This window comes from Salvelinus namaycush, chromosome 42 (assembly GCF_016432855.1).
Source record: "Salvelinus namaycush isolate Seneca chromosome 42, SaNama_1.0, whole genome shotgun sequence".
Classification (NCBI taxonomy): domain Eukaryota; kingdom Metazoa; phylum Chordata; class Actinopteri; order Salmoniformes; family Salmonidae; genus Salvelinus; species Salvelinus namaycush.
In genome coordinates, this window is record NC_052348.1 from 5,272,863 (window position 1) to 5,287,917 (window position 15,055).

Here is a 15,055-nt window from a genome sequence, read left to right on the forward strand (position 1 = left end):
GCTTAGTGCCAGTTTTTCCCTTTTAAAATGTATTTCTGCATAGGAATATACATATTTAATGTACAAATGGGCCGGTGAAACTTGATGCATAAAACATTAGGTTTTTAGCATATATGTAGTCTATCCCCTAAGTCTGGAAGTTCAATGCAAAGTCTCTGGAAATGTAATTTACAGGTTTTAAAGTAACTAAATGAGAAATTGACGAGAGAATGTTAATTTAGATTCAGGTGGAGGCATACACTTTATTAAGCAGAGTAAATTAGCTGGGCCTTCCATGAACCTGTGGGGAAATCACACTTTCTTTGCTGGTAAATTTAGCATGACGGGATGAGCTGGCATGAAGCATTGCTCCTTAAGGACCATCTGTCGGCTATTGTGCCTGTCCAGTCTTAGTGTGATTGTTCTCTCTGGGGTAGTTGTCAGATTGTTGCTTGTAGATAATTCTACCTCTTTTGTTCAAAGATACAGAGGGAAAATGTAAATAGAGCAAACTGGAGCGAGCCTTTGATTCTTGAAATGCAATTTGAAACTCATCTGAGATTGGTTTAAAAATGGCTTCGGTCCCACTCATCAAAGTTTCCAGAAACGTTCTCACACACAATGCACTCTTTAGGGAATTGACATCTGAAACGAAGTGCCTTATATTTAGGCAACAGAGATTTCTGCTCTGGGGTTTGTTAGTTGAGACTTGGCCCTTGGCTTGGGGTTGTGGATCTTAGGACGAATCTCTGAAGTGTTCTTGATTCCGTAAGGGACACCCACTTCTTGTTTGATATCCCACTCCTGAATGTATTGGATGCAGGTCACCGGGAGCTCCTGACCTGCTCTTCCTCCCCTGCCCTTGACCTCCATGTCCTTCAGAGTGATTTATCAGGAGTGGCAATGATAGGATTGTCCTGCTATTCAGTCCCGTTGTTAGGGATCACAGCCAGAGCTGGTAGCAAACCAAATATGCCTAAGGCAGCGGTGTGCCTCCTGGGAATTCATGCATTGACTGAAGGTGGTTTGGGGGGTTGGTCTGGGTCTGAGCAGAGGGTGGTGCAAGGTTACCACATGAGGATTATGCTCTACAAGAATCGATGTCAAACACACCCAGCATCACTTTCACCCAGTCATGCAGCTACAGCTAGTGCTTTCCGACAAGTAGAAAAACAAAGGTTGAGAAGAGAAGAAAACAAATGAAAAAGTGCTAAAACCAAAGGGTACATGCCAGAAGCCACACACACCTTAAGCTCTGGAAAAGTTTTTATGAGAGGGCTAATATGGGAAGGCTGGCTAACATCTGTGGCTGGTTAAGTTAAATGCCTTTTGGAATCTCATGTTCTCGGTATGCATGCTTTATTTATTCCCTGTATCCTCTTGGAACCCTGGGTTTGAGAATGGAGGGGTAGTGATGAGGAATGTGCAAATGAAAAGGTCTTTAGTGCCAATTTGACTCCCATACCTCTCATCTTACCGCCAAGAAGATACCATTGTGGCTTTCAGTGTATCTCCTTAAGCCTAAATCTTGAACTTTAGTTAGTTACTAGCTTAATTTAGTTCAGTGAACAGAGGCGGAAATTAATTTATGTAACTTCAGCTTTCAATATATTTTTTCACCCGTTTCAGGGTTTGTCTTTGCTAACAGCAGTAATTCAGCCATTTGTAGGCCAAGATAAGATTAGCAAAACCCAGAAAGTTGTTACTTCTAAGATAGGAATCAACATGTTCCCCCCCTATCCAGTTCTTATTGTCCGACTGTAGACGGCTATATCTGCCAAACGTCTGGCCCATCTGGATCTCTGGCCCTTGTATTTACGTCTGCACATCACACAAACATGTTTAGAGCTGGGGGCTATGTGGAGCCCTGGTGAGATTTTGTGTGCAGTCCAGGCTAATTCTGGCCTCGTGTGCTCAGACACTGCTGTTGGGGTTATCGAGCTAATGGGGGCCTGACACACTTAAGGCCAGCTAGGTATGCCCGCTAACCTGATTGATGTTCCCAGGGCCAGGCATGGAATTTAGTTCCTTGATTTAATAAACCTTCAGTTGGAAAAAGGAACAAACAGCTGGAGCTTGAGGTCGCGATACAGAGAGAAGAACAACAAGATGGACTTATTTTATAAAGTAGGCTAGTTGAGGCTTCAAGTGAGACGGTGGTTGTTGTGGTTGGGCGTAGAAGTTAGGGCTGGGAATTGCCAGGGACCTCAACATAAGATATTATCACAATACTTAGGTGCCAATACAGTGTTTATTGTATTTCTCATGATTCTACTGTATATATATTGCGATTCGATGTTCCAAACATATTGCTCACAATATGTCTGCTGCAGAGGGGCAAGAGAGCGCCATGAAGAAACAAGTTTTGATCAGGCATAGAAATAAAAGTGCTAAAAACAAAATGGCTCCCTATTTAAAAAGATGGAGAACAAGCTATGAAGGAAAAATACTGGTGCAATTATTTTGGTGCAGGTACAGCCACCTAGCTCAAAACTATATTGCGATATTGTCGATGCTATGTGTATCTTTAAAAAATGATAATACACCCCCCCCTCATCACTAGTAGAAGTTGTTGTTGTTGTGGGGTTGCCGAGCTGGTGAGTGGTATTCATTTTGGGACAAAGCCACTGGACGTTCCATTCTCTCTGTGCATCTAAATTGAGATCGACTCTTAATGGTCTTCACTCAGCAGCGCACTATAAATGCTTTCACCGACGTTCCTGTAAAAAAAAAGCCAGTAATGCAGCTGTTGTTGCTTAGGGAAGGGTGGATGATGTTGTTTGTCATGGGCTGTGCTTGATTAATGGTGAGGTAAGCTATAGGCCTAGGCCCTATATGTCCCCTACTGGTACGTTGTTGTCGATGCAGACAGTTCTCCAAGTAGATCAATTAGACTTGGTGCTTGCACTAAAGGATTGACTGCCGTTTATGAGGTCAGGGAAGGGTCCTCTGTGATCAATTAAGCATGTCTTTCTGTTAGAACTCCTAATACCTTGTATTTCAGCCTTTGACGTAAAGAGCTAGTTCGACCAGACTCTCTCTCATTGTGTTTCTTCTCCAGGAACTGCTAGTTTTGATGCTGTTTTGACAGCACTATTGAAGGCATGTCTTTAAGTTCGTTAGCCTACTTTGTGAACTATGGTGAACAACCAAGATGTGATAATTCAATTTGCACTGATTCACTTAACTGGAGGAAGAAGAGCATGGAAAAAAGAGGTGAAAATGCATATTGATGAAAGTCTCCAGGCTTAAAATATACTAGTAGTAAAGGTGAAGAAATGTGTAGGCCTTCATGCGGTGTGTTTGCATTTATGTAGGAAAAAGGGAAGGAGTCTCAAACAGCCCCAGTGAATCGCCTCTTCCGTCCAGATGCTCGTTGGATAATGTATGCATTGCCCTTTGCTCATTGGATAATGTATGCATTGCCCTTTGCTCATTGGATAATGTATGCATTGCCCTTTGCTCATTGGATAATGTATGCGTTGCCCTTTCACTTCAAGTTGGAGGCAGCCGGTGTGCTGAAAGAGCTCTTTGTGGAAGCAAATGAAATAGTTTGATGTGTAATGGCAAAGTTCTGTGAGCTTGTGTTTTCCCCTCTTCAAATTGGGCCTTTCTCCCCCTCTCTTCCCCAAATTGTCCCCCCATTGCCCTTCCTGTCGAGAGCAAGGTAGGGCCGACCCTCAGTGATGCCAGATAAGGGAAGTATGTGCCGAATGGTTTTGTCTTTTCATGTTTGGCTGCCTTCACTATCCCAGGGTGAGTGGGGTGGGGGTGGGGGGGGGGGAGATAGTGGGAGGCGATAGCTGTGTCTGCACAACCAAAGCTTCATGGGAGATTGATTGAACCCAAGCACCCGTGCCCGGTCCCTTCTATTTTTTTTATTCTATACGCAGAAGCTGAAGCCAGAAGTGTGACTTCTTCAGCACACTGAAAAGAGCCACATGACTTGTAATGGTCTTTGCTTGAGCACCGTTGCTTGGGCGACGGGACCAGGAATGTGCAGCGGGCAGAAGTTGATTGTAGGGTGCTAAATGAAAAGCACACTTTCATTTGTTGCTTCTCTCAGCCCATTAAGTATTTTTTTGAAACCTGTAAAGGTGCCGCGTGCAGATGGTGTGCTCGATTGCGAATGAACTCTTGTCATGCTAATCTAGTCAATTGAGACAAACGGCTAATAATGATTGGTGACATTTTCTTTTCATGTAAACTACTGTACATTTAAAGTAATGGTTGCACAGAGATTCTGCAGACACATACAAGACTGCAGTAACTACATGTTTGTCACACATTTGACAGGAAAGAAAAGCATCAAATACATTTTAGTGAAGTTTACTGAGATAATTAGAATGCTGAAACTTGGGCCAAGAAACCATTTTGTTGTTCAGTTCTCTATCTTGGCGTGTGTTCCCATGTTACTTTGAAAATACCTGCAGTTCCCTGTGGCATGTTCACCTGAATGTGAAGTCGTTTTTTTCCGATCATTGCCCCAATCAAAATGGAGTTTACCGCAGTGAAGGCGGTAACCGACAGAGGCTTAGCTGGCTGTTTATTTTCTCAATATTATGCATTGGCTATCAAAGCGTAACTGACTGAATGTCAAAGTGAAATGGTACTTGGCGTAACGAGTCTTGAGGTTTCATGTGTTGAGAGACAGCCACTTAAAATCAAACAGCGAGAGATGAAGATGCTCCTTTCGAATTCCCCATCTGTCATTTTCGCTGTTAAGCTGCCAATGTAGAGACCAAAGACAGGAAACATCAGAATTACGGTAGCATGACCAGAGACAGCAGCTTAATGGCACTGGGTTCAAGTCCCGTGTTATACAGATGGAGAAGTGACGTATTTAGGCCTAGGTGCCATGGTTGCCTCTTAGGGTTGGAAAGCTTGGGATAGAAAATGCTGCCCAAACATGCATTTAAAGTCCAATACTGTCCCAACATTCCTGTCATACCTCTCAACAACTGTAATGCCTCTTATTTATATATATATTCTTTTTTTACCTTTATTTAACAAGGAAAATCAGTTAACTTCTTATGGCTGCAATCCCGTTAACGGGATCGATATGACAACAGCCAGTGAAAGTGCAGGGCGCCAAATTCAAACAACAGAAATCTCATAATTAAAATTCCTCAAACATACATGTATCTTATACCATTTTAAAGGTAATCTTGTTGTTAATCCCACCAACGTGTCCGATTTCAAATAGGCTTTTCAACGAAAGCACCACAAACGATTATATTAGGTCACCACCAACTCACAGAAAAATTCAGCCATTTTTCCAGCCAAAGAGAGGAGTCACAAAAAGCACAAATAGAGATAAAATTAATCACTAACCTTTGATGATCTTCATCAGATGACACTCATAGGACTTCATGTTACACAATACATATATGTCTAATTTCGATTTAAGTTCATATTTATATCCAAAAACCTCAGTTTACATTGGCGCCATGTTCAGAAATGCCTCAAAAATATCCGGAGAAATTGCAGAGAGCCACGTCAAATAACAGAAATACTCATCATAAACTTTGATGAAAGATACATGTTTTACATAGAATTAAAGATACACTTGTTCGTTAATGCAACCGCTGTGTCAGATTTCAAAAAGCTTTACGGCAAAACACAATATTCAATAATCTGAAAACAGCGTTCAGGCACAAAAGCAAGCCATACAGTTACCCGCCAAATTGTGCAGTCAACAAAACATTATAAATCTTCACTTACCTTTGCTGATCTTCGTCGGAATGCACTCCCAGGACTCCCACTTCCACAAGAAATGTTTGTTTTGTTCGGTAATGTCCATAATTTATGTCCAAATAGCTATTTTTGTAGCGTGTTTGGTAAACAAATCCAACGTCAGGAAGCGCGTTCACTAAAAGCTGACAAAATGTCCAAAAGTTCCGGAACAGTCAGTAGAAACATGTCAAACGATGTATTGAATCAATCTTTAGAATGTTGTTCAAATAAATCTTGAATAACGTTCCAACCGGAGAATTACATTGACTTCAGATGAGCGATGGAACAGAGCTCCCTCTCATGTGAACGCGCATGGTCAAAGCATGGTCAGGTCATGGCAGACCTGACTAATTCCTGTCTCATTCGGCCCCCCTTCACAGTAGAGGCATCAGACAAGGTTGACATCTAGTGGAAGTGCAAACTCATCCATATCTCGCTGTGATTTCAATAGGATCTTGGTTGAAAATCGACCAACCTCAGAATTCCCACTTCCTGTTTGGATTTTTTCTCAGGTTTTTGCCTGCCATATGAGTTCTGTTATACTCACAGACATAATTCAAACAGTTTTAGAAACTTCAGAGTGTTTTCTATCCAATACTAATAATAATATGCATATATTAGCAACTATGACTGAGGAGCAGGCCGTTTACTCTGGGCACCTCTGTGCACCTTTCATCCAAGCTACTCAATACTGCCCCTGCAGCCATAAGAAGTTAAGAACAAATGCTTATTTACAATGACGGCCTACCGGGGAACAGTGGGTTAACTGCCTTGTTCAGGGGCAGAACGACAAATTTTTACCTTGTCAGCTCGGGGATTCGATCTAGCAACCTTTCGGTTACTGGCCCGACGCTCTAACCACGAGGCTACCTGCCGCCCTCAAATAGTCGGTATATAGGGGGCGGCAGGTAGCCTAGTGGTTAGAGCGTCGGGTCAGTAATCGAAAGGTTGCAAGATCAAATACCACTCTAATCTCTGAAGACAATAATAATTGAATGAAAAAATAATCAACCTTTGTAAATGTCAGCACGGCAGCCTCTTGGAAAATGAGAGCTGGCTTATATTTCAAAGCGCCTTATCTGTCTTCAAAAAAAGACCTTTCCACAGGAACCATTTACCGCAGCGCATTGAGTACAGTCGGTGTCAGTGGGCAACTATCTCAGGGGGCTTCATAAACATTTTGCGATAAGGGGAAGACAGACGGTGCATCGCGCCCACTATTGTCAGAGGAACGGGGCATGGCACCAGAGGGCCGGGAGGTAACAGGTCTTAAATTTATAACGTGATATTAAACCAGGTGCCCAGCTCACAGGCCCGCTCTGAGGCTTTCGAAATAACACTGCACTCTGGTGACAATGGAAACTGCCTGGGCATGTTCCAATAGGCTTCCTCAACTGGAATTAATTGGCTAAATTCTGCCTGAAAAAAAGAGAAAAATCCCATCAGGCATGTTCTCATTGCATCACTCCCCTTTTGTTCATTAAAGACTCTCTCTCTTTCACTGTCTATCTTGCTACATTCTCCCCTCTCCCCCTCACTCCAGATGAATGCAGCCATTCTTTCATTTCTTTCCTTGGGCCAGAGAATCTAGAATATGATTCTTATTTTATTACACAGTGTCATGAAGCTATAGTTTTGAATATCCATGCCGCTTTAAAACATGAATGTGCCACTGGTCTGCTAATGCAGTTTTAGTTAGTGCCCTCTCCTTTTAAGACTATACGATTAGGTCAGTATGTAGAGTGAAGCACACATTGTTAAGTTGTCTGAAATGATTCAGTTTGTCTAAAGTTTTAAGGTACCGTTTTCCTTAAGCCCAGCTGTTGATAGCGCTGTTTTATGCCTCGGGTGGCGATTGTATACAAAATGCACAATGATGCGCGAAGCGGAAGTGGTTGGTGGGGGCACAACTCAGAGGATCATCGGGTCAAAGAGAGATCAAATTGCATTTTGTTTTGTCACGTGCGCCGAATATAGCAAGTGTAAACTTTACTGTTAAATGCTTACTTACGAGCCCTTTCCTAACAATGCAGAGTTAAAAAGTATGGAAATTAGCTAAAATTATCTAAAAAAAGGAATTAGTAACACAATAATGAGGCTTTATACAAGGGTCAGTGTGCTGGGGTATGAATAAGTTCAGGTGATTGAGGTAATGGGACATGTAGGTAGGGGTGAAAGTGACTAGGCAATCAGGTTAGATAATAAACAGAGGAGCAGCAGTGTGTGTGAAAGTGTGAGTGTGTTGGTGTGTGCGTGTGTCGTCAGTATGCACATGTGGTATGTTTTGTGTTTGTAAGCATGTGTGTCGGAGTCGGTGTAGTATGCATGAGTGTGTGGGTAGTCCAGTGAGTGTGCATAGAGTCAGTGCAAAAAATATATAATGGGTCGGTGTAAATAGTCCAGGTAGCCATTTTATTAATAACTATTCAGCAGTCTTATGGTTTGGGGGTAGAAGCTGTTGGTTTGGTTTGGTGCTCCGGCACCGCTTGCCGTGCGGTAATCACACGGCAAGCAGAGAGACATGCACTTTTGTGTTGAGAGACTCTGTGTGAACTCATCATGCAGCTGTTTGGATGATGGTTTTCCCGGATCTACACTAACGTACTGAATACCCCCTGAATGCTGGTCACTCTTCAAAGCACCACCATATTTGGTCAATGACCCCGATATGGTCTTTGCCACTTCAATAGCCTGCTAAGTCCTCTTTTGCATGGTGATTCTAAGCCTTTAGCCGATGTGTTACCGTGTGTAACTCGAGCTGTCTGCAGTATTCAGAAATATCCACCATTCTATAAAGTAATAAAGACGATGAGTGCGACAGCGAGCCCTGTAGGCTATGTGGTCATCCCATGAGGTGGAGTTTTTCCTCCTTTGGCTGCACTTCATAGCCTTGTGAATTTTTCAAAAGTTTCAGGAATTAATACTTACAGTATGGACTGAAAAATGTTGGAAGTGGAGGGCTTAGCTTCTGAGAACTCTTGGAACCAAAGATACGATTTGATTTAAGTTGCGGGGGCATGGGAAGCTTAGCTCAGGACTCTATTTCTAATACACCCAGGGCTCTACGTGGTGGAGGAATTTGAAGCATTTCGCCAGGGCCGGTGGAAAGAGAAGAGGGGGGGGATTGAGAAAGTTTATGTAGACATGTGAGGCAGGAGTCCTAAGAAGGCTGAGGAATGCGAGGGGAAAGGAGAGCAGAATTACCAAGAGGTAGTTCAAAGCAGACGTCTGACTTTTTCATGTGCAGACCAAGGGAGTGCTGGCGTAAGCCGAAAGAGCTGATCTCTCGGTCTTGAGAAGACACGTTTTTTGTTCTCTCGTGGTCTCCGAAGCGCGTAAATTATTCCTGTACGGCCTCTTGTTGTGAAGGTCATCGGAAGACCATCTCGACTTCTGTAGATATCTTTGTCGACAATAGAAAAACTGTGAAACTAGTTTTTCTCTGGGCTGTGTAAAGTTGACTGCAGCCTAATTCCTCATTACACGTTTTCAATGCCAGAAAAATGTGATATTGACTCAGTTTCTGAAGTAGACGGTGTGCTACCATATGAAAATAAGCACGGGGGATAAACAAGATTTTGCAAATCCTAATCCTTTTTTGACAACTGCTAATCTTTTTGGCTCTCTAATTTGTTTCAATTGCCAGCTTTTGATATCCATGACATGTGCAATCCCCTCCATTTGTGGCGGCGCCATTGTAGTTACAAGGCCTTCTGGGGAAAAGAGTTTGTCTCTCCCCAATTTAGCCCCCCGCCCACTAATTACCCCCTTTCATGACAGGGACCTTGGCCCTATACATGCCAGAAATACTGAGTACACCTCATCCTCTGAACTAAATAGGGAACATCATAGTATAGTTCCGCAGTTACTACCCCCACTGTGTGGTACATTTTTGTTTTTCCCCTGGATCAGCTGGCTTTATCCAATCTACTTAAATGTTTTCTGTCCTCAGACCTCCAGACCTCCTCTGCCATTTTCCTCGGCGCCTCGAAGCACAACCATGTTATTTCACCATTTTGTCAAAACAACACTCAGCGGCTATGTGTTGCGCAGCGGACTTCTTCCAGCCTCCCCCGCTGTAACTAGCTATTGAGTAAATGTCACGGTGGACCTGTTCCGGAGACTGATTGAAATGAACACACTTTGCAGTTCACACGCCTATATGAGATGGCAGAATTGTAGGAACAGCGTTAGCCGTTAGCTCTTTTTATTGTGTAGCCTGACTGCTGTGCTAGGTGGCTGTGGAAGGTGTAGCCGTAGGGTATGCAAGGAAGAGGGAAAGAAAGGAGAGAGAGTAAGTCTGGCTGGGTAGGTTGCCTAGGCTTTGTGAACTGTTTTTATTGCCTCAAGGGCACATTTTGCAACTTCCTCATTTGACTAGCCTAGAAGTATAGGTGCGATGGCTAAATACCTCAGATTTATCATTTATACACATTTATACAGCCAACTATTGTTTCGATAGATGCTTTGTCTTCTAGTAGGTCTATTTAAAGCCAGTCACGCATTCATGTTTGAATAAAAAGTAGATGTCAACTGAAATTGTCATTGTGTTCAGCAATAGTTTAATTGAAATGGTTTTCTCTTTGAATTGAACTTCATATTCTTGGCGTCAGAGCCTCATCAAACTATAAAAAAGATACAAGATTTGGGCTTTCTTACTTCCGCCAGTCAACCATTACATTGCTATCGTACATGTTGGCCTTACCTACCACAGTTTTTAAGGGTCAAGGTCCTCTATGACTATGTATTCTTGTTGTTAGTCACCACTAGAATGAATGAATGACATTTTATTTTCGTGTCACATCGTTAATTGGCAACCCATCCTTTCCGGGATGAATTGAAACATAAACAAACATTACAATGATTCACTGTGATAACTCTTTCGGTGTTCTGTGCTTTACAATAATTCACCGTTATAATTCAGTGATAATTGCGGTAGCAGTGCAGAACTTCAGTAATATAAAGCCATCTTCTCTTTGCTGATGGTTTAAGGGCTGGTAGTGGGCTGCTAAAAGCCTGACACTGATGAGCGAATGGAATGAAATGGTATGGGTGTGGTGGCTAAATCCTTCTGATTCATCATTTATACACTCTGTGAGTAATTATCCATTGATTTGATATGTTTCGATAGATGCTTCGTCTTCTGGTAGGTTTATTTAAAGCCAGTCACGCATTCATGTTTGAATAAAAAGTAGATGCCAACTGAAATTGTCATTGTGTTCAGTTAGAGGTTCATCGAAATGGGTTCTCTTTAAATTAAACTATTCTAGGCGTCAGAGCCTCATCAAACTATAAAAAAAAGATTGGGACTTTCTTACTTCTGCCGGTCGACCATTACAATGCTATCGTACAAATTGTCCTCATCTACCACAGTTTGTTTACGTTTCCTGTGAGGGGTGAGTTTGGGTCAAGGTCCTCTATGACGATGTAGTCTTGTTGTTGCAGTGCAGAACTGCACTAATATAAAGTATTCTTCTCCATGCCAATGGCTTTAGGGTTGGCAGCGGGCTGCTTAAAAGCCTGACACTCCTGAGTGGAATGGTTCTGTTATGCCAGTGTCTCCCAGTCAAACGGATGAGCACTCAAGCAGGGGCATCGTCTTTGCACGGGCACAACAAATGTCTCATCCCTCTCGCTCTACCTGTTCTCTTTCACCTTCTATCACACACACTTAGTCTGATTAGCACACATTCTCATCCTTACACGGAAAAGTACAACACACACACACACGCACACACTCTCCCCTCTATCTTAGTCTCTCACTCCATTTTCTTTCACCCACTCAACCGCTCTCTCCATCTCATCCTCACTCCTTTTCCCAGTCTCCACCCTCTCTCTCTCTCTCTCTCTCTCCACCTCTCACACACTCACTCATACTCTTTCCCGATGCTCTCGCAGGACGCTAGCAGTCAGATTAGCACTCACGTTTCTTATTCGTGCTTCACATTTGCAAATCCCTGCACATCTGTTCCTCCCAGAAGCTATCTCAACGAGTGCAGTGAGTAGTCGACAGTGCTTCCGTGAGAAAAAACTCACACTTGCACATTTTGACTACTTTCTGTTTGGCAATATATATATTTTTGTAATCTGTTTACTTCGTTATATAATCACTTTTTTTTTTACGATTTCCACCTCACGATGGCCCTTTTGGGTGCATTTCACATTCGGTGCCAGCCAGCAAGCCTTGACAACCCTGTATGCCCATATGACATTGACCATATTACACCCTGCATGCCTTCAGAAAGTATTCATACCCCTTAATCCTTTACTTAATTCATACCCCTTTACTTAACTAATTGTTGTGTTACAGCCTGAATACAAAATGGATTAAATATATATTTTTCTCACCCATCTACACACAATACCCCATAATGACAAAGTGAAAACAGGTTTTTAGAAATGTTTGCAAAGGTAGCAAAATAAAGTACAAAAATATCTAATTTAAGTAATCTGAGTCAATACTTTGTAGAAGCACCTTTGGCAGCGATTACAGCTGTGATTCTTTCTGGGTAAGTCTCTTTAAGTGACTCTTTCTGGGTAAGTCTCTTTAAGAGCTTTCCACACCTGGATTGTGAAACATTTGTCCATTATTCTTTCAACAATTCTTCAAGCTCTGTCAAATTGGTTGTTGGTCATTACTAGACAACCATTTTCAGGTCTTGCTTTAAATCTTCAGGTAGATTTAAGTCAAAACTGTAACTCGGCCACTCAGGAACATTCACTGTCTTCTTGGTAAGCAACTCCAGTGTAGATTTGGCCTTGTGTTTTAGGTTATTGTCCTGTTGAAAGGTGAATTTGTCTCCTAGTGTCTGGTTGAAAGCAGAATGAACCAGGTTTTCCTCTAGGATTTTGTCTGTGCTTTGCTCCATTCCGTACATTTTTTATCGTGTGAAAACGGTTACAAGCATATCCGTTAGGGTTGGGCGGTATCCATATTACTGGCGCCAAAAAACTGAAAAAAGACCATGGAGTCTGGGAGTCGCTAGGGCAACGGGCCTGCCTGCTCTGCTTGGAGAAGATGGGGGAGGAGCAGGTGGGCCTAGAACGGAGAGGAGAAAAAACGCAAGGAAATCAAGCTGCAGTGGTAGCTGTACAGATAACTCATTCAAAGGGCTTTGGCTTCTCAAACACAGCAGAAAGCTAACACAATATGATGCCCCGTGACCTTATTAATTCAGCCACTTACTTAGATAACTAGCAAGTTAAACTTAGGGATCGACCTGTCTCCGAATTGTTTTGTTTTTCGCATTTAAAAAAATAAATAAAACGCATAAGAAATATTGCAATGTTTTGTAAATGCAGATCTAAATGCTTCTTATTGTAATTTTTGCTCAGCATCAAACAAATGTTGTGCTTCAGTTGCACTTTTCCACTCGGATGAGAATTCACGAATGAGCATTCTATCAAACGACAGCGCTCTGACTGATGTGTAACTACTTTTTTCAGTGTAGCCAGCCTACTTTTCTCAGGTAAAATGCAATATTAACTTTAAGCGAAACATTAGGAAATGTAGCTGGTTACATTTTTTCTATGATAAACATTAGAAATATGATGGCCATGCATTGTTTTTTTGCAAAAAAGACTTTGCTTTTTCATTGTTAGCTCATTTACTTGTTGTTGCACTTCTGTTGTCATCTGATGAAATTGAAGCTATTTTCTGTCGGACGTGTTGCGCTAATGTATTTTCTGTGAAGGAAAACTATAGCTGCACGTCGCTGATCACTCTTTTGAAGCCCAAAAAAGACTGGTTACTTTCAATATAAAACGCGATCCCTGTCAATACACAGCTGGTCTCAGCTGCTCCCACTTTCAGCCGTTGTGCTATTTACAAACAAACACGCGACCGGTTCAACTGCTCTGGGGAACAACGGTAAGCTTCATAATGAAAAATAATGTGACAGATGAAATGAAGAACGCGATCTGCTTTATCTCCTAACATATTGCACAAGTTGACTGCAGGTATTTACTTAAAAAGTAACTACAAATATTAAAATGTACGGTATACCGTCCAAGCCTAATACCATAACATGATGCAGCTACCACTATGCTTGAAAATATGGAGAGGGCAGTATTTTTGCAGTATTACTTTAGTGCCTTCTTGCAAACAGGATGCATGTTTTTCCTTCTTTTCCCCTAGACAATTCGGTTAGTATATTGGAGTAACTACATTTTTGCATTTTGGTCAAATAGCAGATGCTCTTATCCAGAGCGACTTACAGTAGTGATTCCATAAATGTTTCTACAAATGTTGTAACTACAGTTTTGTAACTACAATGTTGATCCATCCTCAGGCTTCTCCTATCACAGCCATTCAACTCTGTAACTGTGTTAAAGTCACCATTGGCCTCATGGTGAAATCCCTGAGTGGTATCCTTCCTCTCCGGCAACTGAGTTAGGAAGGACGTCTGTATATTTGTAGTGACTGGGTGTATTGATACGCCATCCAAAGTGTAATTAATAACTTCACAATGCTCAAAGGGATATTCAGCATCTGCATTTGTTTTACCCATCTACCAATATAGGTGCCTTTCTTTTTGAGAAATTGGAAAACGTACTAACTCACTACATTGCAGCTTTAAATTTGTTATTAAATTGTAGAAATTTCAAAATACATAATTCCACTTTGACATGATGTGTAGGTGACAAAAAAATTAAAATGTAATCAATTTTAAATTCAGGCTGTAAGACAACAAAATGTGGAATAAGTCAAGGGGTGTGAGTATTTTCTGTCAGGTTATACCGTCACATGGCTGTAGGAAGTGTTATGGAGTGTTACAGTGCTATCCATTTCCCCCTTTGCCGCACTGCCTCCCTGCCTTATTACACGCCTCAAGCTAACCGCTATCCCTGGCTAGCAGTAATGATGAGTAATGACAAAAAGCACCTCAGACTCAGACATAAGATACAGTAAATCTGAGGTGAATAAAAACTCTGAAACCTCTGAAAAGTGAAATGTCAGTGACAGGTGTTTTTGAGTTCTCTCTTTTTCCGGAATCTTTCTATTCCCCCCTGAGGCGAAAGGTAGGCCTCTCTCTCGGTTACAGACCTGCAGTGCAAATGATTGAGTTACAGGGAGCAACAAAGGTTTTTGAAAGGCAGGCCGTAGGAAAAGTAGGAGAGGTGCCATGGAGCAGTGTCTTATCATTCTTCGGTATATGGCACACTAGGACAGTGTTATAGTCTCTCTGCCATATCTAGTGCACAGCAGTATGCGATTACCGCTTGCCTATACACGGGAACCAGGTCCACGCCCTGGCTTTATTATCATTTATTATCGTCGGCGGTGGGCCGGGCCAATGATCTCACTTTTTTATTGCTTTCGATAACAGGTCATTGTGAC

The 15,055-nt window shown here is 42.0% G+C and overlaps 1 protein-coding gene across 1 annotated transcript in view; it reads left to right on the forward strand.

Moving 5' to 3' along the window:
• LOC120034666 (protocadherin Fat 1-like) overlaps positions 1 to 15,055 on the forward strand; it is a 96,293-nt gene that overhangs the window by 4,090 nt on the left and 77,148 nt on the right. The gene's annotated exons all lie outside the window — the stretch shown is intronic.